Here is a 24,876-nt window from a genome sequence, read left to right on the forward strand (position 1 = left end):
GTGTAGATAAGCAATAAAATGTCCAAACAAGCAAAACGTTTCAGAATTTAAAATAAACGGAGAAATTTAGATATGCCATAACATATAAACCCGATCAATTTTGCGTTAAATCTACACATACAAAGAGAAGTCAGTCGGGGTTTCAAACTCAGACCCAAATAGCATTTAAACTAACATATCGGTACTAGATTTTGTGGCAGGGATTTTACCTTCGACCCTCAAAATTAACTTAGATTAGATCATTCCTGTAATAATCTGGTTCATGTTGATTGGAGTGTAATGCTGTTCCTGCACAGTTCTAGGAGGTCCAACCTCCCAAGCTTTGCCTTCTCTTTTTGAGAATGGTTTGTTTATTGCTAATGGCCCGAGGCGCCCTTATCGCGAATGTCGACAGGGATGATCAGGCATTTTTTGTAGGTCATAGTGCTCCCTCCTCGAGAAGTGGGGACGCTGACTTCTCAATTCTACTTTCCGACTCCGGTGTCTAGGTTCTTGCAGTGGGATAGAGAACAAAATTTTTTTATGACGCTAAAAACGTACATAATAGAATGTGATTAAGATATTCAAGTATACGTTTAATCTAATATCGCTTATATATCATTATTATCGCATATGTGGAAAAAGAAAAAGAGATAACGCTTTTCCTTTTTCACATATGTGATAGTAATGATAAGAAGTTGCAGTGACATTAAATGGCGGACTATCGCGAAGGACGATAAAAAAAAACTACGTTTTAATTGTCTACTGCACCGAGATGTAAGGGAGGGCCCACGCCTTTATATGAATTACTCCAATTTCCCTCATCCTCGCCTTAGGAGGCTGAGTGTTTAAGCAAGAGAAAAGGGGCAAATCAGAATAACAATTCATTGTTCTAAGGGAGGTTACTCTATTTTACTAAAAAAGTTAACATGTCATTTTTTTTTCTTACAATTACTGGACTGCTTTGTTTCAGAAAAATTACAAGTATTTTTTTTTCTTACGACAGTACCCAGCATAGTACAAACATCCCCAACCTCCTTATGGTAAGAACGGCTTTCGGAAATAAACACCCCAACCTTCTCATGTTAAGGACGGCTTTCTAGGTTGGGGTGTTTATCCCGGAAGTCGTTCTTAATATAGAGAGGTTGGGGGCGTTTATACTACATTGGGTACACTCGTAAAGAATACCAAATTACAATATTGTCGCATTTTACATATTTTTTTTGTTTAATGTTATAAAATTTAAAATTTAGTTACATTAAAGGAAGTAATAAAAAATCATTTTTTCTTACAATTCTTAGCAAAATAGAGTTACCTCGCTTAAAACAAGAAGTGTTATTCTAAATTACCGAAAAACTAGTACCATTTTTCAATCTTTGGTATAACTCAATTGAAGATCTAACCCGACTCCCCGGTTTATTAACGATATTGATACGTATAAGCTAAAGCACCGCTGTATTGCAGGAAAGCATAATTACAAAATGCGGAACTACCTGGCAATTATACCCGGTGAACCAAGTGCAACAGAGATTCAAACAATTGCTATCAAAGAGGCGGTCAAAATCTTAAAAAGATCTCTCGGTTTAGAATATATGGGATAGTGGGTGAATGTCTGATATCCAGTAGGACGCCACATCCCGAATGTGAATATGCTGATAAGAAAATTGAAAAAAAAGGTTAATCCAGAGGTTTAAGGTTTGAAGTTAAGAAAAAAGGCAGAAAAAATACATGCTTGAAATTTAGATCAAAAGTTTACAAACTTTATTGAAAAAATGATGTTCCCCAAATACAAAAACAAAACAAACACAGACGATACACAGTCTAGAATCTAAGGGCGATAATTATGCAACTTCTATTGAAGAATTACCCCCATTGATAAAACTAGGAATTGTATGTAGGTTATTTAATTGATTTTTAACCAAATATATACGTATATATATAAGTACTCGTCGTTGACTGGGTGCGAAAACAGCCTACTGAAAATGGACTCCGATTTATGAATGTATGATAGGTTATGAAAAGGATGGGTTGTAAAGAAATAGCTTCGAATTTGGGAGTATCAAAACCAAAACAAAATATGATGAAAGTAAAAATAAAATAGATAAACCCCATAATTTATTATACCATACCTGTTCACACTGAAACACTTATCACAATATTCTGTGGATCTATATTAAAAAACCTTGTTAAACTTTGTGACATATTTCCATTCTATGGAGGTCAGGCGCGAACGAACACCCGCACACTTTTATTATACCATCCCTATTTAAGTTAAAACGTACTTATCAAAGTATTATTATGCACATCTATATCAAAAATACTTGTAAACGTTTTTTTTTTAAATTTTTAAATTTTTTATTTCCATACTTTGTGGACCAGGCGCATACGCAGACCCCTCAATTTTAAGAAATCATCATTATGCCAGATTAAACACACCCATTCCTGTGTCTCGATACATCTATCATTATATGTGATTTGTTTTCTATAAAAGCCAACCATGTAGGAGCCTATTCGTGACCAGACACACACACACACACACACACACACACAGTTCAGCTTTATATTATAGATATATATGTTTCACAGCTCATCAGTGCGGCTAAACGAGCAACTACCTCAAGCCAAGATCGAAACCCGACCACCCAAACGACACTCAGAGCTTCTAACCGTTGCGCTATTTGGCTGCTGTTATGCGCGCAGTGATAAACCTTAAAAAGTATACAAAATGAATATTTAGAAGAAACAACAATCATGTTGTGTTTTATTTAATCGAGTCTACTATTCTCATCTTGATGGGTATTTTCACAACGGTTCGATCGATACAATTCCCGACCTTCTTCAGGTGTATATTGTTGAACTTGGGAATCTTTCTATCCAACTCGAGAATCTTTTGTCAAACCCTGAAATCTATACGAAACTACGAACGGAAGCCATTATTTAATCCATGCTGTGGTCCCGTCGGCAATGACTGAGTAGAAGTCCTAAGTAATTTGCAATTGCAATTTTTGAGAAGCTTTTCCCTACCCAATTAAGAATGTCGTTGGCCATCTTCTTCTTTTGCCTATTTCGTCTTTTCTCCCTGGAATGTTCTTTGCAGGATCGTCTTTGCAAATCCTTCTGAGCGTGTTACGTACCCATACTATCTGAGTTTCCTCTTTTCACGATGGCCAGTAGGCCTTCATAGTGATGCAGTTGTTAAGTGACCTTTCCGTGGACGTCATCGTTGCTGACATGGTTCTTGTATGAAATGCCAAGGAGTATTACATTATGGTTGATTCCCGAAATTTTGGCTATGAATGGGTAAGCCAACGTAGTTTTTCTTTTGTTATTGCAGACGAGTAAGTTTACAAGCTGAAAAGCATATCAGTTATTGGAAAGCCGGCAAATGTGTTTAGTTAATCACTGTTACTGTTTGCTGTTACTGGTCTCGTAACTCGCCAGGCTTGTAGGGGCGCTGCATAATAGATGAACGGTTAACTAGCTGTCTATAAATAAAAAATAAACAAAATACGGTTAAAAACTCGCTTAATATATGTTAACGTGACATAGGCTGACATATAATCAGTGGGTTTTAAACAGTATTTTGCACATTTTTTATTTTAAACTCCTTTTCTCAAACTTAGCGCGTCAAAAAGAGAGTCGGGCGCCATTTTGAATTTTCCAATACATCGGTAAACACTGTATGTTTTTCGAGCTGAATAAACATGTTGCATTGAATAAAAACACTAAAAACATATCCAGTTAGGTAGAAAAGTAACTTATCATGCCTTCGATAACATTTATTTGTTATATATTTGTTTTTTGACAATTTTTTCGAATCTATGTGTACAGTAATACAAACCCGCAATTTCTTTAAAAAATAATTTCAAAACTTAAAAAAGATGTTTTGTTTTGGTTATTCGGAGTTTTAACACATTGTTCTAAGGGAGGTAATTCAAATTTTAAAATAAAGCTGCAGTGTTGTTTTCTTTAGTGGTACAATTTTATCGTTCTATCCTAATATATATATATATATATATATATATATATATATATATATATATATATATAGCGCAGAGGCTGCCCAGCTCTTCGGACTCGAGGTCAGCTTGAAAAAGACGGAAGTACTCCATCAACAAGCTCCCCGGGTAGAGTACCGCCCTCCCCATATCACCATTGGCGTGACTAAGCTGAAGACAGCTCACCAGTTTACCTACCTGGGGTGTACCATCACATCAGATGCCAAACTCGACAGCGAAATAGACAACAGACTGGCCAAAGCAAACAGATCTTTTGGCAGATTGTACAACAGAGTCGGGAAAAACAGACACTTAAAAAATTGCACAAAAATCAGTGTGTACAGAGCCGTAGTACTTTCCTCCCTCCTGCACGGCTCTGAGTCCTTGACAATTTACCGCCACCAATTACAACTCCTCGAGCGTTTTCATCAGCGCTGTCTCCGCACCATTCTCAACGCCCACTGGAGTGACTATGTCACCAATGTTGATGTCATCGAGCGGGCGGAAATCACCAGCATCGAGGCCATGCTGCTGAAGTCACAGCTACGCTGGGTCGGGCACGTTTTCAGAATGGAGGATCATTGCCTGCCCAAGATAGTCCTACATGGCGAACTCTCTACTGGCCGTCGCGACAGAGGCGCACCGAAGAAAAGATATAAAGACTCTTTGAAGAAGTCCCTCGGTGACTGCCACATTGACCACCTCCAGTGGTCTGCTCTCGCTGCTGACCGTGTTACCTGGCGACATACTGTCCACCAGGCTGTCACCTCCTTTAAGATCTCCCTCACGGAGAATCTGCGGGAGAAGCGCTGCAGGAAAAAGATTCGGGAAGCCTCAGCAGCTACACCTGACGTGACTTTTGACTGCAGCCGCTGTGCCAAAGCTGCTTGTCCCGCTTCGGGCTCGTCTGCCACAGGCGTGCCTGCAGTCGATGTGGAAAACCCCCTTCATAGAATCTTCGTTTGCGAAGTACTACGATTATATATATATATATATATATATATATATATATATATATATATATATATATATATATATATATATATATTGTGATACATTTATAAAAATGTATAATAAATTATTTTATTGATTTTTAAACCGAAAGAAGATATATTTTTCCCTATATTTTATTTACTTTGTTATTTTTCGCCTTAAAAGGCCCATTCTCGTCTGCTCATTCACATTTTGTAAACAAAACAGAAAAAAGGGGAGGAGAAGGAAGAGAAAGAGATACTATGAACGAAGCGTGGAAAAGAAAAGAGGAGAGAAAGCTCATAGACGAGAGAGAGAGAGAGAGGAGAGAGAAAAGATCGAGAGAAATAAACCTTATATAGAGAAAGATATGCCGTATGTAGAGAGAGATAAAAGAAAACCCCTACGTACGTGCACATGTAATTCATGACGACATTGGATGGTGACAAAAATATAAACTAACAAGCAAAACAAGAATAAATCCCAGCGACAATGTAGCTGAATGAAGAATCAAAGGAGCAGTAATATTAACTATAGAGCAGTAATATTAACTATAGAGCAGTAATATTAACTATAGAGCAAGGACTTCGATGAGTTTCAGAAATAAAATCTTGGAGCAATTAACACGCACGCGCATAATGAAACGTAACCAATCCAAAGGACAGAAATATAAAAATTAACCTGCATGATCGTAACGACATGTAAACAGTCTACACGATAGAAATATAAAAAAATAAAACCAAAACAAAGGACACATTTCAAAGGACATTCAGTGAGTTTTTCAACCAAAATTTCCATCTCTCTAACATCTCTCTCTCTCTCTCTCTCTCTCTCTCTCTCTCTCTCTCTCTCTCTCTCTCTCTCTCTCTTATCCTAGAACCTATTTTTAATTGAGCAGACGATTTCCGTCTTTGATGTGGACATTGACTGCGTTATGTGTTGATTATATATTCTTCTCTCGGTAGAATTTGAATAACATAACATCATTTCATTTAGTTAGACATATTTAATTTTCTTGTTTTGAATTTTATTTATTTTTATATAAATAAAAGTTTGTTAATTTTTCAATGTTGTCCTCGATACTTCTTATGTGTTTTCGTTGTCCAGTACATTTCTTTTTATTGTTGTCTTCGAGACGGTTAATCCCTTCCCATAACCACGCCTTATCACGGAACCTGGGAATTTTTTTTTTATATGTACATCACCCATTACGTCAGCCATCTCTACTGTCCACAGTAGGGCTGGGATACGGCGTAACAATATATACTAGCAGGACCCGTTAACCGGCGTTGCTCGGTGGAACCCTCCATTAGCAAAAATGTAAACTATTGTTGGTGGTCACTGCCGTTCCTGAACAAATGCGGATATCGGCGGCCGGGATGCAGGTAGTTTTTGAATGTAAAAAAAAAACCCAACAAGGTGAATGCGTAAATCAGTATGGATTAACAAAAGTACGAAAATGATTCATTAGAATAATAATTGAAAAATATTAACAGAAGTTTTAGAGAATAGTGATTCTCACTGTATACGGAGTGTTTAGTGTGATCAGACTCAGTGGTAGCAGTCTTAGCTTTAGCGTTTGTTGTCTTACTCTTCTTTTCAACTCTTCCGCCAATAGTAGTAAATTAAATTCCAGTTTTATGTGTTTTTTTATCGTACAAAAAACAAAACAAAAAAACAATCACAACTTTTCTCACTGCACTTTTTTAGTATTGACACCTTCAACATCCCCACGTAAAGAACGGTATTCGGAGTAAGCAACTCCCTTTTTTAATGGGAGGGGGGAATAATTCCTCAAAACTTAACCGTGATTATCTTTGTAAGTATAGCACCTCGTAACTGCTAAAAATGAAGAACATGGCGGGGGACAGTGTCGGTACGAGAGAAGTAGATGTGTTTATCGTGCGTGCGTATAAATCTGGCAGTCAGTGGATTACAGTGCTTGATACAGATCTTATATCAATGTAAGTTCTTGTCTCCGCAAAATTCGAATGCGATTTTCGTAATCAGCATGATGGAAAACCTGTGTGGTTGCCATTCTAAAGAAAATTGTTGGGTTCGATCAAACGTAAAATCCCCCCCCCATCATAAAAAAGTTAACATGTGCGCAATTTCGAGAATAAGTCTGTACAAGAAATGAAAATCAAATAGTCCATCGAATTCAGTTCCCTATTTAATGAAATTTACGTTCAAACTGTAGTGTAGGTAATTGGGCGATAAAGTCGATAAGACTAGCTTTCAAACACGCCTGTTGGTTTGTGAATTGAGTTACGTAAGCACAAATTGGAAAATATCTAAAAATTGCAAAGAAATGCGATAAAGAACAAAAACTGAATGGATGCAAAATTATTACGTATTTTTATATACTTGTATTATAAGAGTGGTGCAAAAAAGTAGAAAACAACTTAAAGAAATTAGCTATCTGCAAAGATATACGATAAAAACGAAAAAGTTAATGGATGGAAAAAGTGTACCTATTTTTATGAATTTTTATTATAAGTGTGGCGTAAAAATATAACATAAAAGCTAGTTGAGCGCGTGCGTGTGTGTGTGCGTGTGCGTGAGTAGCATGTAAACACGGAATGTGTGTACTGTATTTACGTATGCACCACGGAGCGAACATTCGAATAGAAGTGTAAGTTTACTGTAGATATAAATATGTGTACGTTTTTTTTTGTTTCTACGTAAAAGATGTTTTGTGTAATATTCATAAACAGTAAACATTATTTGTTTTTTTGCAACAGTTATAAGAACAGATGTTGCGGTTTTTTGTCTCAAGTCCATCCACGGGCCAAATAATGTTTCTTAGCGACGCCATTTTTTGAATTGTAAGAACTGTTTGTTAATATATAGAAGAATAGAATTTCGTAATATGAGAATATGCATAGCCCAGCCAATGAGAATGGCTGGAATAGTTAATAAAGACGAAAGGGAAAAATTGTAAACGGGTGTCGATTGTTCGGGTGCACCTACATATTTAAAAAAAAATACTTTCTTTATCTAAGTTGAGCGTGATTAAAACTAGAACTTGATTTAAAAAAAAACTACGCTTTCCGTGTCCGAAATTGTTTATTTACGATTATTTTATTTGTATTTATCATTGCAAGTTGGAATATTTTTCAAACAAAAACAAAACAAATATGGTTTTCTAATGTAAAAAGAAAAATTGATTAATTAACATATTAAAAAAAAAACATTTGTTTTTTTACAACTTAACCCAGCGTAGGTTCCATCCTAACAAGAAATCAAAATTTACTTTTTTTCTGGGCTAATACATTTCAACGGCCTTTAAACTTTTTTTTAATAATTAAAATTTAACATTATAAAGTGGGGGATCACTTTACTATATAAATTTAACGTAATATGATATCCCATTTCTTAGCGACGTAGCGTGACATGCAATCGTTAGCATGTTTTTTTTTCCAGTTTGATGGGGGGGTGGGACCAGAAAGTGGACATGGGCGGGAGATTGGGTCATATATTCCAAACATTTTAAAAATACATAGAAAAACATTGAAACGTGTGTGTGGGGGGGACTTTTAATTTTTTTTTTTTAAAGATTTGCTTTGAAAAAGTTTCACCGCTAAATATTACTTAATCAGTTAATCATTATTTCCTGATATTTTTAAGTTTTTAACACGCGCACACAAAAAAAACTAGATTGAACCTGTATAATGCACATTACTCCTAGTGTTTTTCCTTTTTGTTTCTTTTTTCAATTTTTACAACGGATCACACCACCTTTTATATAAATGATGTTAAAATATTTATTATCCAATATCTTTCGTATTGTTTTCAGTGATTGACATGTTTGTTTTCGTGCGCGCGTGCATTCACTTCTTTGCGCGCGCAAAATTGCATATTTTTACTAGCCACCATGTTTGTTTTCGCGCACGTGTATTCAATTTTGTGCATTTATACATTAATTCTGTATACTCACTATTTCATGGCTAGATATAACATATACTGACTTAACAGGTCACAGGTAGTCTAGTCTAGTATATATATATATATATATATATATATATATATATATATATATATATATATATATATAACTACTTAATTTACTCACATAAAATTAATATACGAAAGTATAAATCTATGCGTAAACTTTAAGTATTTACTTAAAAGTGCTCAATACGTAGGCAGAGCTAGTTAGTAAGTTATAAAATATATGCGCATAAGCCTGAAGATTCCTAGAGTGGATGAAATGCGGAATATTCAGTGTAGCTTAATCGCCATATATATTTTATACCTTACTATATATATATATATATATATATATATATATATATATATATATATATATATATAAATAGTGCCCCGCAAAAGTTTACAATACACTATTTTTAGCTTCCAGATAGTAATAAAACTTTTTATAAACATAGAAAATGTATTGAAACTAAGATAGGAACAGTAGTAAAAATAAAAAATAGCAATGTAATACAACGCGAAGAGAAAACTCAACAATTAGCACCGCAAAAGTTTACAACACATAGCAAATTCATTAGATTACTCAATAATTTTATGACGGTTTATAATATGCTTAGAAGTTTCTAGAATGTTCAAGAATACGCAATAATGTTGTGAGACAGGATCTCGCCCCGTAATGGACTCGTCCAGATTCTATATAATCAGCTCCTAAGGCTGGTACGGTGGAGCGAGATCTCAACGGATATTTTACCTCGGGGAGCGAGATCTTACTGACACCTGCAACTACTACTATTCTCTTTATCTTTCTCTATATGCTTGTACCTGTACTTAATACACTTGTAAACCACCTAGTACGTGTTTTCCTGTGTCGTTCTTGTGAACCCAACTGAGCCCCATAAAAAATAGACATCGAAGTTAGCAATTAGTAAAAGTATTGCGTCATTCTTTATCTAATAACCGTATTGTAAGCAACCATATTATGGGAAAGAATAAACAGATTTGTCAAGAATTCAGAAAACGAATTGCAAGTCTTAATCAGAGTAGATTGGGATATAGAACAATATCCAAACAGTTGATGGTTCCATTGAATTCTGTTGGAACAATAATTCGGCACTGGAAGTCTCACAAATCAACCCTTCCTTTGGCCAGATCAGGTTGTCCTCGAAAAAATAACTAAACGTGCTGAAAGGTTATTAACAAGAAAGGTTATGAATTCGCCTAGAATTACTCTTGTAGAGCTGCAGAAGGACTTAGAAAACAGTGAAATTAAAGTTAACAAGGACATAATCAGTAGAACCTTCACCTAAAAAACATCTTCTCTAGATTTGCAAGGAAAACTCCCCTTCTTAAGCCAAAGAACGTTCGTGCTAGGCTTGATTTTGCAAATGAGCATGGAAGCAAGCCTCTAGAGTTTTGGCATAACGTGTTTTGGTCAGATGAGACCAAAATTGACTTGCTTGACAGTCAAAAAACACCGAAAATTTGGAGAAAATGTTACTGCATACCAGTAAAAAAAAAAACAGCATTCCAACAGTAAAATTTGGAGGAGGATCCATTATGATATGAGGTTGTTTTAGTGCAGTAGGTGTAGGAAAAGTGGAAATAATAAAAGAAAAATTAAGGGAGTATTCATATGAGTATCTTGGAGAAAAACCTTAAAGAAAGTGTGAAGTTGCTCAAATTGAAATCAGACTGGATTTTTCAACAAGATAACGATCCACAACACACTGCGAAACTCACACAAAATTGGCTTAATTCAAATCAAGTAAATGTTTTATAGTGGTCTAGTTAATCTCCCGATCTCAACCCTATAGAGAATTTATGAGGTGAATTGAAATTACGGGTCTATAGAAGAGAACCTTAAAACCTGTGAGAATTGGAGAGAATTTGTGTGGAAGAATGGAATAAAATAACACAAGACACATGTAAGAAGTTCGTAGGAGATTACTCAAAACGTCTGCATGCTGTAATCAACAATAATGCTACAAAATACTAGATATTATTTTGTAAATGTGTTGTAAACTTTTGCGTTGCTTATTATTGAGTTTTCTTTTCGCGTTGCGTTAAGTCATTATTTTTTATTTTCCCCTCTGTTCCTATCTTAGTTTTAATACATTTTCTATGTTTATAAAAAATTCATTAGCATTTGGAAACTAGAAATACAAAAAACTGGCAGATTCAAAGGTGTATTGTAAACTTTTGCGAGGCACTGTTTATATATATATATATATATATATATATATATATATATATATATATATTCTAGGCACTGTATAAATTATGTTTAGCAACAAAGCGTTATTGTTATTGTGTGCACGCACATCTCCATGTGTTTCATTGTTTGCATATAATTGTACATTTTCAATTTTCAATTCATGTCTGTTTTTACATGTGATTAATTGCAGCAAGTATATAATTAACTGGAAAGTTTACTTTTTATATTTGGCATTCATGGCGGCAATTAAAAACAATAATTATGTACAAAATGCATGTGCGTGTTTACAAACAGTAGATCCCTCATTCATAGTCCCACATACACGCATCCAAACACAACCGCCGGACAAAATTAGCGGAATATAAGAAAAACAAAAAAAACAAAACAAAAAAAAAACACTTTACTCTCAAATCGCCAGACATTTCAACAAAACAGAACAGAAACTAGATAAAATCAAATTGATTTTCATAGTTACTCAATTCCTGCCTGCAGATGCACGGACTTACCCATGCTTCAAATATAGTTTTTACAATTCTTCAATTAGACACCAGAACAATTCGATTAATGGTATAAGACAACTACCTAGTTTACTAATCATGCGCACACCACCTAAAACTACACCAAACCGCGCAACATGGCAACTATACCTGTAGTAAACCGAAATGTTTAGTTTATCAACATTTAATGACAATGCACAGTACCAAACATCAAAATTATAATAGGATATAGGCCAATAGGAAAGAAACAAAACTCCATGTGGATCCGTCAAATATAAAATATAAATAAAATATAAAATCTCATCTAGACTAATTAGTAACGGTAATTAGGTTATCAAGGTCACCGTAACCTAGACATGGATTTTACGATTGTGCATTTATATTTCATCATTGAACCTAACTAAATTATGGAATATCTTTTTTTAATCTTGGTCTTTTTTTAGGCTTTTCATGCAAATTTATTTGCACCTGCATTATTGAATCCCGGCTAGGTATTCTGTTAGTATATATTTCAATCAATCTCAGTACATCCTGGGCGACGTTAGGTATTCTGTTAGTATATATTTCAATCAATCTCATTCAATCCAATGCAACGCCAGGTATTCTGCTAGTATATATTTGTATCTATCTCATTGGATCCCAGGCGCCCGTGTATTCTGCTTGCATACATTTGCATGTATCTCATTCAATCCCGAGTGACTCCGGGTAATCTTCTAGTATATATTTTGACATATCTCATTGAATCCCATAATTCTTGGATATGTTATTAATTTCGAAAATCATTTTTCATAATTTAACCCACATTATCGCCCTCCCCTTACTAAAATAATAACTTTGATACATTGTCTTGGCTGTTCATTTCATTACAAACACCCTAATCAAATAACTCACATTGAATAATTTTTCATAATTCTTGGCTATGTTACTAATTTAGACAATCATTTTTCATGATTTAACGCTCATGATCGCCCTACTCCATTACCAAAATAATAATTTGAAATATTGTCTGGGCTGTTTTTTTCATTAAAAACACACCAATCAAATAACTCACATTTCATCATTTTTTCAATCGTTTTGCTAAATAGCAAAAGTTATGCCTCCCTATGAAGATTATTTATTTCCTCTGATGAATTGAGTTATATATCGAATTGAGACATATATTGAAAATCTATTAATTAAGGAAAATACGGTTAAATTGTGGTACTTCTTGTCGAGTAATGAATTTGTCGTAATTGTTTTTAATTTTCTGAATATAATTCCAAATGTTTATTTATGATATTGCTCTATCTTATATATTAAGCTTCTTTGTCTAATTAGGATTGTCTTATAAATATTGATTCTAATATTTATATGGATTTTAATTTTACAATATCTGAGAGTATTTTCCTCGCCCTGACACTGATATTAAAATCTTACTTTTTCTATTAAAAAATTATTAGGACGAACTTCTTAATATGTTTCGCCATGGATATGCAAGCGACTTCAGGAAATTTTACTAATTTGCATATTCTTTTGAAAAACAAGCATTCATTTATTAATTATTCATTTTTTATGGTTTCTTATTAGATTATTTATTTCATTTAACTATTGCGTTTAATTCTAACACAGACGCATATATATATATATATATATATATATATATATATATATATATAAGTGAACGTGTCTCTGTGTGTGTCTGTGGGTGTGTCTGTGTGTGTCTGTGGGTGTGTCTGTGTACATTTTCCCTACGCAATAACTCTGTCAATTTTAAATCTAAAGATGCGAAATGTGATATACAGGGTACTGATATTTTGGAAAATCTTTGTGGTCGGTGTCTGGCCAGAAATTTTGCTGTTTAGGTGCCAAAGTTCAACGATTTGACCTTTGAGAACTCTACCAAACTCCTCCAATTTTGGGTCTAAACACTTGAAATTTTAGATATAGGTATCTTGGACGTGGATCTAACTTAATAACCTGCTGTGAGTCCAAAACAATAAATGTTAAGGGGTCATAATAGGAGTCAAATCTTTAAAAAAATGTACCTCTGCGGTTTTTACCAAATTACTCAGACAATGCTAAACTTCTGACTGACCAACAATATGGATTTAGACAAGCCCGTTCCACAGCAGACATCCTGACTGTAATCTCTAAAAGTATATACCATTCACTGGACAAAGCGGGGGAGGGCAGAGCGGTAGCTCTAGATATATCTAAGGCTTTTGACAGGGTATGGCATGAGGGTGTCCGCAGGAAAATTAGATCATACGGTATCACTGGTAGGATACTTAACATAATTAAATCCTTCTTAGATAAGAGAAAAATCCAGGTTGTCCTCGACGGTCGTACATCTAAACAATATGATATGTGCGGGAGTGCCACAAGGGTCTATCCTTGGACCTCTACTGTTCCTGATATTCATAAATGACCCCCCCCGACAAAATTGCCGCTGAGATGGGTATATATGCTGATGACACCACACTCTATAAGAGGCACGACAGGAAAACAAATGAACACATATCTAAAGAAATGGCAGAAACACTAGAGGATGCCCTCCAGTCTGTAGTGGAATGGGAACAAAAATGGATGGTCACGTTCAATGCTGCCAAGACTGAACTTGTTTCATTCAATAATTACAAAAAACCTTCTCTACCACCTATAGCAATGGCCAAAGACTCTTTATCTGAGAGTACATCTTTCAAGCTCCTTGGCCTAACGTTCACAGGAAACATGAGTTGGAACAATTACATTGAAGGCATTGCCAGGGCCGCTGCAAGGAAGGTGGGCTCTCTCTACCGTGCTAGAAAACTACTAACCCGAAAGTATCCTGTACCTCTATAAGGCAACCATTCGCCCATATATGGAGTATTGCTGTCATATTTGGGCTGGTGCATCTGCTACTAATCTCTCGCTCCTAGACAAGGTTCAAAAGAGAGTCGCAAATCTGATAGGCCCTGAACTGGAATCTAAGCTTCAGCCTTTGTCCCATCGACGAAATGTTGCATCCCTCTGCCTGTTCTACAAGTATTTTAATGGTGAATGCTCTAACGAACTGCAAGCACTTGTGCCCCCACGACGTGAACACCCTCGACAGACCCGACAGGCTGCAAAATCCCACCCCCACACTGTAGAGATCCCTAGATGTAAAAGATCTTTGTACTCCAGTGGTTTCTTCCTCAGAACCGCTAGACGTTGGAATTCCATTCCAGGTCACTGCTTCCCCAACTCTACTGACGTGCAGAAGTTCAAGTGCAACGTGAACCGACATCTTGCTGCCCACATCCCTACATAGTACCCCAGTAGTTGTTGCCCCTGATAGTAGCCCCCTACACCAAAGTGGCAATGTGCCTTGTTTGGGATGAAAATGCAATTAAAAAAAAAATTTCTTGTCTAAACCTTTGAAATTTTACATGAAGGGCATTCAGAGATAGGGCAAGCTTTTTAATCGGTTTGGGTCGAAAATTTTTAGTTACCAATATATAAATGTATGTAAGTATGTATGTATGTTTGCATGTCTGCCTTAAACTTTCGACAGAGGCGACGGATTTTCACAAGATTAGTATCGTTTATAAGTTCGACCTTTCATACGACATATATCGAATAATTGCTAAAAACATTAATATCTTCACCTTCAACTAGGGAGTTTTCTACATCGGGTGGGGGTCGCTTTTTTCGCCGATATTTTTTAAAGTTATCCTCTCTTTTAAATATTCTAGTTTTAATTTAAACATAACTCACTTCAGGTTTGGCGGCGGTCCTAACCTCAAAGACGTCAGGTTTTTTTCTCCGTTGTTTTCCTCCTTCGCGGTATGTGTTCGAGCCTGCCTTCCTACTACCATTTTTTTTTTTTTGCTCAACATACACTTCCAAATACCCGGGCAACGCCGGGCAAAAATGCTAGTATATCTATAAAAGTGAACGTGTCTGTGTGTGTGTCTGTCTGTGTGTGTACATTTCACTACGCAATAACTTTGTTAATTTTAAATCTACCGACTTGAAATTTGATATACAGGGTACTAAGATTTGGAAAAATCTTTGTGATCCGTTTTCGGCCAGAAATTTGTATGTTAAGGGATAAAAGGTCAACGATTCGACTTTTGAGAACTCTCCCAAACTCCTCTGACAATTTTGGGTCTAAACACTTGAAATTTTAGATATAGATTCATTGGACATGAATCTAACTTAATAACTTGATGTGAGTTCAAAACAATAAATGTTAGGGGTCACAATAGGGGTCAAAATTAAAAAAAATTTGACCTGCGGTTTCTACCAAATTACTCAGACAATTTCTGGTCTAAACCTTTGAAATTTTACATAAAGGGTATTCAGAGATAGGGCAAGCTTTTTAATCGGTTTGGGTCAGAAATTCTTAGTTACCAATATATAAATGTATGTATGTATGTATGTATGTATGTATGTATGTATGTATGTATGTATGCATGTATGTTTACATGTCTTCCGAAAACAGAGGCGACGGATTTTCACAAGATCAGTATCGTTTTAAAGTTTGACATTTCATACGACAAATATCGAAAAATTGGCTAAAAACATTAAAATCTTCACTTTCAACAGGGCACTTTTCTACAAGGAGTGTTCGCTTTTTTCGCCGATATTTTCGAAAGTCATCCACTCTTTTCGATTGTCTAGGATTAATTTAAACCTACATCACTCCCGGTTTGACGGTGGTCATAACAGCAAATACGTCACGCTTTTTCCCCCGTTCTTTTCCTCCTACACGGTACGGGTTCGAGCCTGATTTTCTACTACCCCTTCTTTTTCTCAACACACTCCTCCAAACACCCGGGCAATGCCGGGCTGAAATGCTAGTATATATATATGTAATTAAGCAATAATTATTCTTTATATCTACAAACACTAGTGTTTCATGCTTATGTAATCATTAGTGTAAGAGGTGACAATTTGTGCCGGTCATGAGATGCGAACCCACCCTGTGTCCCATTTACTAAGCCTTTATCGCACTCTGAAATGTAATGCTTATCTCCTTATCCTTTCTTATAACTTGCTCCTCTTAACCGGCTAGGGCTTTATATATCCAGATAATATGTGTTTTTCTCTGAAAAATGTATTTTTTAAGTTAACTTTATCTCTTTCTTTCTTTCTTTCTATATCTCCCCCTTCCTCCCTCTCTCTCTTTCTCTCTCTCTCTCTCTCTCTCTCTCTCTCTCTCTCTCTCTATATATATATATATATATATATATATATATATATATATATATATATATATATATATTTATTAATATTATTCCGAATTTGATTGGGTTTATATAATTGAAAATTCGGTAATCGTTCATATACCAATAAGTTTCAAGTCAAAATGAGATGACTTAAACTGCAAGTTACAAAATTATCATATTTCATAATTGAGCATTCATATATTGTTTTAACAAAATCAAGACATCAAGGAATAGATTGATAGCAACAAATAGTGTATTTCATAATTGAATAGTCTTAAAACAATTGTAACTAACGATGAAATACAGGATTTGTTCCTATCAATCTATCCCTTGATGTCTTGATTTTGTTAAAACAATATATATATATATATATATATATTTATTGTTTTAACCCTTATTGAAATGAAGCGTTTGAGTTTCATATCAAAGATTTTTATTATTCTAAGCAAGACAAAGAATACTTTAGAAAATTAATCTCCTTAACCTATAGGGTTTCGATCCTCTTTCTACAGGACTTCTTATTAATTAATTATTTTGACTTTGATTTTCCATTTCTCACTGACTTTAGCAAATAGGGTACATACCTTTATAAATATTTGCTAATATTTTCTCTCCTCTGATGAGATAGTGGACATCGAAACCCTATAAACCTGGAACATAACGAAAAAAAATGGACTGGAATTTAGTAAACTTGAAAAAGAAAAAGCCACACACACAACGCAAAGAAAAAAATGAAAAAAATACAGAGATAAGGGACCAAGTTTTAAAAAGAAATTATAATGAATAGAATATAAAACTGATAAAGCGAAAATGTGTAAAGAAAAATTTATGTGAAAAAACTGTGAAAAAATATATATAGATTTATAAGAAATAATATATATGTTAGATTTATAAGAAATAATATATATGCTAGATCTATAAGAAAATAATATATATGCTAGATTTATAAGAAATAATATATATGCTAGATTTATAAGAAAAAATATGTATGCTAGATTTATAAGAAAAAATATGTATGCTAGATTTATAAGAAATAATATATATGCTAGATTTATAAGAAAAATATATATGCTAGATTTATTAGAAAAATATATATTCTAGATTTATAAGAAAAAATATATATGCTAGATTTATAAGAAAAAATATATGCTAGATTTATAAGAAAAAATATATATCCTCGATTTATAAGAAAAATATATATCCTAGATTTATTAGAAAAATATATATGCTAGATTTATAAGAAAAAATATATATGCTAGATTTATAAGAAAAAATATATATGCTAGATTTATAAGAAAAAATATATATGCTAGATTTATAAGAAAATATATATATGCTAGATTTATTAGAAAAATATATATGCTAGATTTATAAGAAAAAATATATATGCTAGAGTTATTAGAAAAATATATATGCTAGATTTATAAGAAAAAATATATGCTAGATTTATAAGAAAAAATATATATCCTCGATTTATAAGAAAAATATATATCCTAGATTTATCAGAAAAATATATATGCTAGATTTATAAGAAAAATATATATGCTAGATTTATAAGAAAAATATGTATGCTAGATTTATAAGAAAAATATGTATGCTAGATTTATAAGAAAAAATATATATGCTAGATTTATAAGAAAAATGTATATGCTAGATTTACAAGAAAAATATATATGCTAGATTTATAAGAAAAAATATATATGCTAGATTTATAAGAAAAATATCTATACACTAGATTTATAAGAAAAATATATATATGCTAGATTTATAAGAAAAATATCTATACACTAGATTTATAAGAAAAAGAGGCAAAAACATACTCTCTAGAGGTAAAGAAAGAGAAAATGGAAAATCGTAGAAAAAAAGGAGGAAAACGGGATAAAAAAAAGGAATTCTACTTTTACATTGCAAATGTGTCGCCATGAAAAATTTGCCAAATGTTGTTTAGTAAATTTATCAATCAAATTGTTGCTGTTGTCAAAAACAAACTTGAATGTTCTTTTTGCTTAAACAAAGCAAGAAATGTTACGAATTTTTTTTACGAAATTGCGTTTGTTCCTTGTTGAAGTTTTCAGTTTTCATATTTTCGAAGAAAAAAAAAGAAGAAAATTAACACCTATACGAAATAATAATGGGCGGTAAGTCTGTAAGACATAACAAAATGGTTCATATACTGAAGAACCACTATAGACATGGATTAACACGTCACACAATCACACGACATACAGTAGCGTCCAAAAGTTAAGGAACGGTCGATCATTTTTTTGAATGACTTCTATGAAAATGGAAAAACAATTTTTTGGTGAATTTTCAAATATTTAATAACTGTAGTTAAATAAAAAATAATGTTTTGATTTTTGATTTTGAATACATATTAGATTTTTACATATAAATAAACTTAATTAAATTATAGGCGTACAAAAGTTAAGGAACTCGGAAAATTAATACAAACTTTAACAATCTTAATAACAACTTAACAAAATGTCGACTCTGAATATTTGAAAAAATTGGGAAAATTCACAATTTTATTTTTCCTTCTTCATAGATAAAGTTAGAAGTCATTCAAAAATAATGATCGACCGTTCCTTAACTTTTGGACGCTATTATATATATGAACACTAGCCTGCAACGGTTTGGTACCCCACTATGTAATATACCTTCAATTTACACTCGTCATATAGACACGTCATTACCATATGAGCATAGCTGTTGAAAGATCGAACATCCGGTTTTGTTAGAAGGAGTGCTGAGCCGCTGACACTCTTATGAAACTTCCTGCTTCGGATGAAACTGGTCCAATCTACCTCGGACAAATGCCACTGACATTATTATTAAAGTGTTGCAACACAAACAGGGGGAAAACAAGAGGATATTATTTTGCCTTAAGTAACGCAGTGTTTTATAGTAAGAGGTTTACTGAGGATATAGGCACAATACTCAATTAAAGCACAGAACACAACAAGTATAAATAAATACTTTGATAACATTGATTAAATATGTGCTTATTCAAATTGGCACTAATAGCGACAATTAAAGATAAAGAAAATATAGAAAAGTCTATACGATATAAATACTCATTACAGAACGGAGATCCTATATTCCAAAAATTATGTAAATCGAACAAATAGGTTTTTTTTTAACTAGGAAAATCCAAATTTACGATTTTTAGCGATTTAATATTAAACTGTATTCAACGTAAGGCCGATTTTTTACCTCGACAATTCGATTTGAGTTGTCTATCCATTAATTATTTCATCGGATTTCGTCATGCCCGATGAAAATATTACGACTCACGTAGTCATAAAATTATATTTTCTTGAATAAAAAAACCCTACTTGATTAAATTACCTGATTTTTGGAATCTGTAATGATTATGCATATCGTAAGTTTTCTGTATTTTCTTTACTTTTTATTGCCGCCATGAATGCCAATTTGAATAAGCATCATTTTTTAAAGAAATTTAACATCATCTATATATCTATAAAAGTGAAATTGTCTGTCTGTGTGTCTATGTGCGTGCGTGCGTGTATGTGTGTACATTTCCTTACTAAACTACTCTGTCAATTTTCTGTCTACAAACTCGAGATTTGACATAAGGAGTATTGAGATGTGGGGAAATATCTTTAATCGGAAATTTGGCTGTTAAGCGATCAAAGCTTAACGTTTTCACCTTTGAAAACTCCTCAAAACTCCTCTGTCAATTTTGGGTCTAAACACTTGAAATTTCAGAAGTAGGTGACTTGGACATGGATCAAACTTTTAATATGACTTGAGCCGAAAACAATAAATATTAAGGGGTCAAAATTGGGGTCAAAGTTAAAATAAAATTGACTTCTGCGGTCTCTATCAAATTGCTCAGCCAATTTTTTGTTCCAAACTTTTTACATAAAGTGTATTCAGACAAGGGCAAGCTTTTTAATCGTTTTTTGACCGAAAATTTGGCTGTCAAAGGGTCAAAGTTCAAAAGATTTGACTTTTGCGGTCTGTAACAAACTACTCATTTGACATTTTACATAAAAGGTACTAAGACATGCAGCAAGCTTTTTAATCTGATTTTGGGGGAAAATTTGGTTGCCAAGAGGTCAATGTTGAAAGATTTGACCCTTGCAGACTCTAGCAAACCCCATCACCAATTTGTGTCTAAACACTTGAAATTTTAGATGTAGGTTACCTGAACATGAGTCAAAAATTTTAATATATATATATATATATATATATATATATATATATATATGTATATATAGTAAGTTACAAAATGCATAAGCCTGATGAATCCTAGAGTGGATGAAACGCGGAATATTTAGTGTAGATTAATCGCCATATACATTTTATAACTTACTAACTAGCTCTACCTACGCATTGAGCACTTTTGAAGTAAATACTTGAAGTTTACGCATAAATCTATACTTTCGTATATTAATTTTATGTGAGTAAATTAAGTACATATATATATATATATATATATATATATATATATATATATATATATATATATATATGCACATAAAGTTATGAACCTGCTAGGGCCCGAGCAAAGCCCGGCTAGTAAAAAATAAAGTTCTGAATATTTTAGATGAGGGCTGGTTGTTGTTTGGAAAAGTAACTTTTCTCCTTTCTTTTCAAAACCACAACCCACATGCCTGATAAAGGTCGAAGGCCAATCCGACCGAAACTTTGCACCAATAACACTCAAGACGAGAACAATAATCCGATCAATACATGTAATCATAAAAAATAGTTGTAAAGTTTGATTTTCTATGTTAAAAAGCTATGTATTTTTTTGGAATACAACAAGTACATATATCATAAAGAGATTTCTTTATTTTCTGTATTTTAATTGTCGTCATAAGTGCCAATTTGAATAAGCACCATGAAGTATAATGTTCAACGAATCCATAAAAATAAAACAAAATGCAACAGCTACATTATACAATATATAAATGGAGGTAACATTTATACCTTATTCATTTGTTGCTGAATAATTTGCAATTCAAACTTATTTCTGTATATGAATATAAGACGTACGAAAATACATGCTTTTATTTTCTTTCGTTTTCTCAGTCTAGTTATGATGTACCGGATCAAGTTATTTCCGTCACACACAAACCCGAGGGCATTTGGAGATTGGGAATCCAAATCTTGAAGAAATCATCCGATGTCCTGAAAATGATGAGTGCAAGTGCTGGCTTCAGTGCCAACATAAAAGTATTTTTTTTTAGCCAGTGCCTCTTATAAACAAACTAGCGAGGGGTACCCGGCGTTTCCCGGGTGTTTAGAGGTGTATGTAGAAACTCCAGGGGTGCGGGGGGGGGTAAAAAAGTAAGTATGAGGATCGAACCCGAACCGTTGAGGCAAAGTTGGAAATTAAAGTGTGAAAAAAAAACAAACAAGCCGTGCAACGTTAACCATTGCCCCACCGCGAGATGCTAACGGAAACACGTTTTAATTTATTTAATTACTTGGATTTGGCAGATGCCCGTTTTAATGAGTTAATGAGGTCAAGTTTGACTGCCGGATAGTATTCATTTACTGCGGGATTATTTTTTAATTTTCCCAAGATGTTATAGGAAAAAGACTAACCCACGTGCGGCGAGCGATAAATATTGAATATTTATCTTCCCGAAATCGAGCAAATTAAATAGACAGGCGAGCTTCGTTGTTAACTCAGAGATATTACGATTTATATGTGATATAAAAAGTTTTAAAAAGTTGTGAAGCGACCGACCGCTTCTCTGAAAAAAGCCTTTCGTAGACATACAGAAAAAGCGAACACACACACATACATACATACATACATACATACATACGTACATACATACATGCATTTTCGCTTTTATATATATAGATAACATCGAATTTCTACTATGAATCGCGCTATGTTGAACGCATTGTATCTCACTGTATTTGTATCACCAGTTGACACGGACAGCTGAACACATACCAACGTTTGCACTGAAACTCGGCAACTGTGCTAAGATGTATGTGGACAGCTGAGTTTCAATCCTTTTCATATCCTTGTAACAAATAACAGCTTTTGTTTAAACAATTCGTTTGCAATGCGTCATTTTAAAAATGCATGTATTGTATTTTGTGTCGACTTACTGCAAAACACCCATTCAAAATATAGATCGCATTTAAGGTGGATATCCTGAAAAACTGGTTAGTCAAGCAATGAATCGCTTTCGATATCTATTTGTATTGGCATTATGTAGCTTGGACGAGTGGAATAAACTAGAAGGTTTAACCATCATCAAGCAATAAAGGCTAGGAAGGCAGCGGTTAACTAAAAGGGTTAACAATTATATGACAGTGGCGGTTATGATGAGAAGAATGGAACAGAAGAGTTAAACGCTATGTGGCTAGAACAAGGAGCATTAAATAGAAGAGTAAATCATTATGTGGTATATAATTTTTATTGGCCTGTCACACTGAAATCGAAAATATTATTTTTCATTCGTATATCACACCTAAGTGTGAAATATCAATTAAGTTAGAATATCATTTTTACTGGCCTGTCACACTTATATTTTAAATATAATTTTCATTGGTCTATCACACTTAAGTTAGAAATACTATTTTTAATTGATCTGTCACACTTAAGTTTGACATATCATTTTTATTTGTCTGCCACACTTAAGTATTAAATATTATTTTTCATGTGTCTGTTACACTTAAGTTTGAAATATCATTTTTATTGGTCTGTCACGCCTAAGTTTGAAATATTATTTTTGATTGGTCTGTCAAACTTAAGTTTTAAATATCATTTTTTTATTGGCCTGCCACACTTTATTTTGAAATATCATTTTTGATGGTCTGTCACACTTAAGTTTGACATATCATTTTTCATTGGTCTGTCAGACTTGTTTGAAATATCATTTTTTATTGGTTGCTCATCACTTAACGTTGAAATTTGGTATGCAAGCCTCAAACTAGGAATACTAGCTTCAACCACGAACATATATTCAGAAAGGCGACTCGTCAGATCTGTTAGTCGAAACAGTAGCAATGGTCCATTCAGCTACTTGCAACGATATATATATATATATATTTCGAAGGACACATCAAAGAAAAAACTGCATGAAAACAACAAAAAAGTTGCTTTAATAAAGTTAGAATTGTATTCCCAGAACTCAACGAAGATACTTATGTCCTTTTCTCTTTTGTTACAGATGACTAAGTCCGTTGCTACCGATTCTCAAATTCTTCACCTAAACTAGCCCTAATGTTTTGAAGGTGATTTGATTCTTTTCCTTCTTAAATTTTCCACCCTCGCTTTTTTCTTATACACCCCCGCACTATATTTCCATTTCATATTATTTTTTATATCGTAATTAAACCACGATTTAGCTCTATTGAGCGAGGTGCGAAACCGGTTAGCTGGTTCTTTTACTTGTTTAAACTTCATCATGAATTTGATCTTCATTTAGCTGTTTTAATTTATATAAGTGCCACCAGGGTGAACATATGTGACGTTTTAATGCACCAACCAGGGCTGAAGTTGCAATTTTAATGTCCAATGAGCCTACTGAAAACAGAGGTATTGTTCTTCAGTTGAACAAGGTTTTCTGAAGATAATTTCACAGCTACATCGATCCTTTGGTTCTTTCAAGTTTACTTTATTTTCAACATATGAAACAAATGGCTACCACATATATTTGCAGGGTAGAAATGGTTGTAAAATCATGCAATTGCAGTTTTACTCTTTCCGTATTATGTGCAGAGAAGAGAAATATCTCTTGTTTGGAAGGCTACTCTCCCAGCAATTCTTGGTAGATACAGACTACAAAATAGAAACTGAAATGTTACAACTTATTTAGAAGAGAACAAAAAGGTCTACGGGCTGAACATTACTCAAACTTGTTGGTGATATTTTACTTGTTGCTGATGTAGGTCAAAATCAAGTTGGTTGTCGAATTCTACTTCCTGAAACCTATACTGGTGATTCTCGGTATCTTCGTGAGAAAAGGTCAAGCACAATGACTTCTGTGAAATATAATAGACCCGATTATTTTATCACTTTGACGTGTAATCAACACTGGCTAGAAATTGTTGAAATTTTCCTGCTGGACAAGAAACTCGTGATCGACCATATATTGTTGCAAGCG

At 33.7% G+C, this 24,876-nt stretch overlaps 1 protein-coding gene across 1 annotated transcript in view; it reads right to left on the reverse strand.

Moving 5' to 3' along the window:
• Positions 1–17,423, reverse strand: part of LOC145248230 (uncharacterized) — a 98,559-nt gene extending 81,136 nt beyond the window's left edge. The window contains exon 1 of the mRNA XM_080110112.1: positions 17,356–17,423. The gene's annotated coding sequence lies outside the window, so the exon portion shown is untranslated. The remainder of the gene's footprint in view (positions 1–17,355) is intronic.
• Positions 17,424–24,876: the final 7,453 nt, after the last annotated feature.

The sequence above is a fragment of the Euprymna scolopes genome, chromosome 26, assembly GCF_053919585.1.
Source record: "Euprymna scolopes isolate OS-2025 chromosome 26, ASM5391958v1, whole genome shotgun sequence".
NCBI lineage: Eukaryota > Metazoa > Mollusca > Cephalopoda > Sepiida > Sepiolidae > Euprymna > Euprymna scolopes.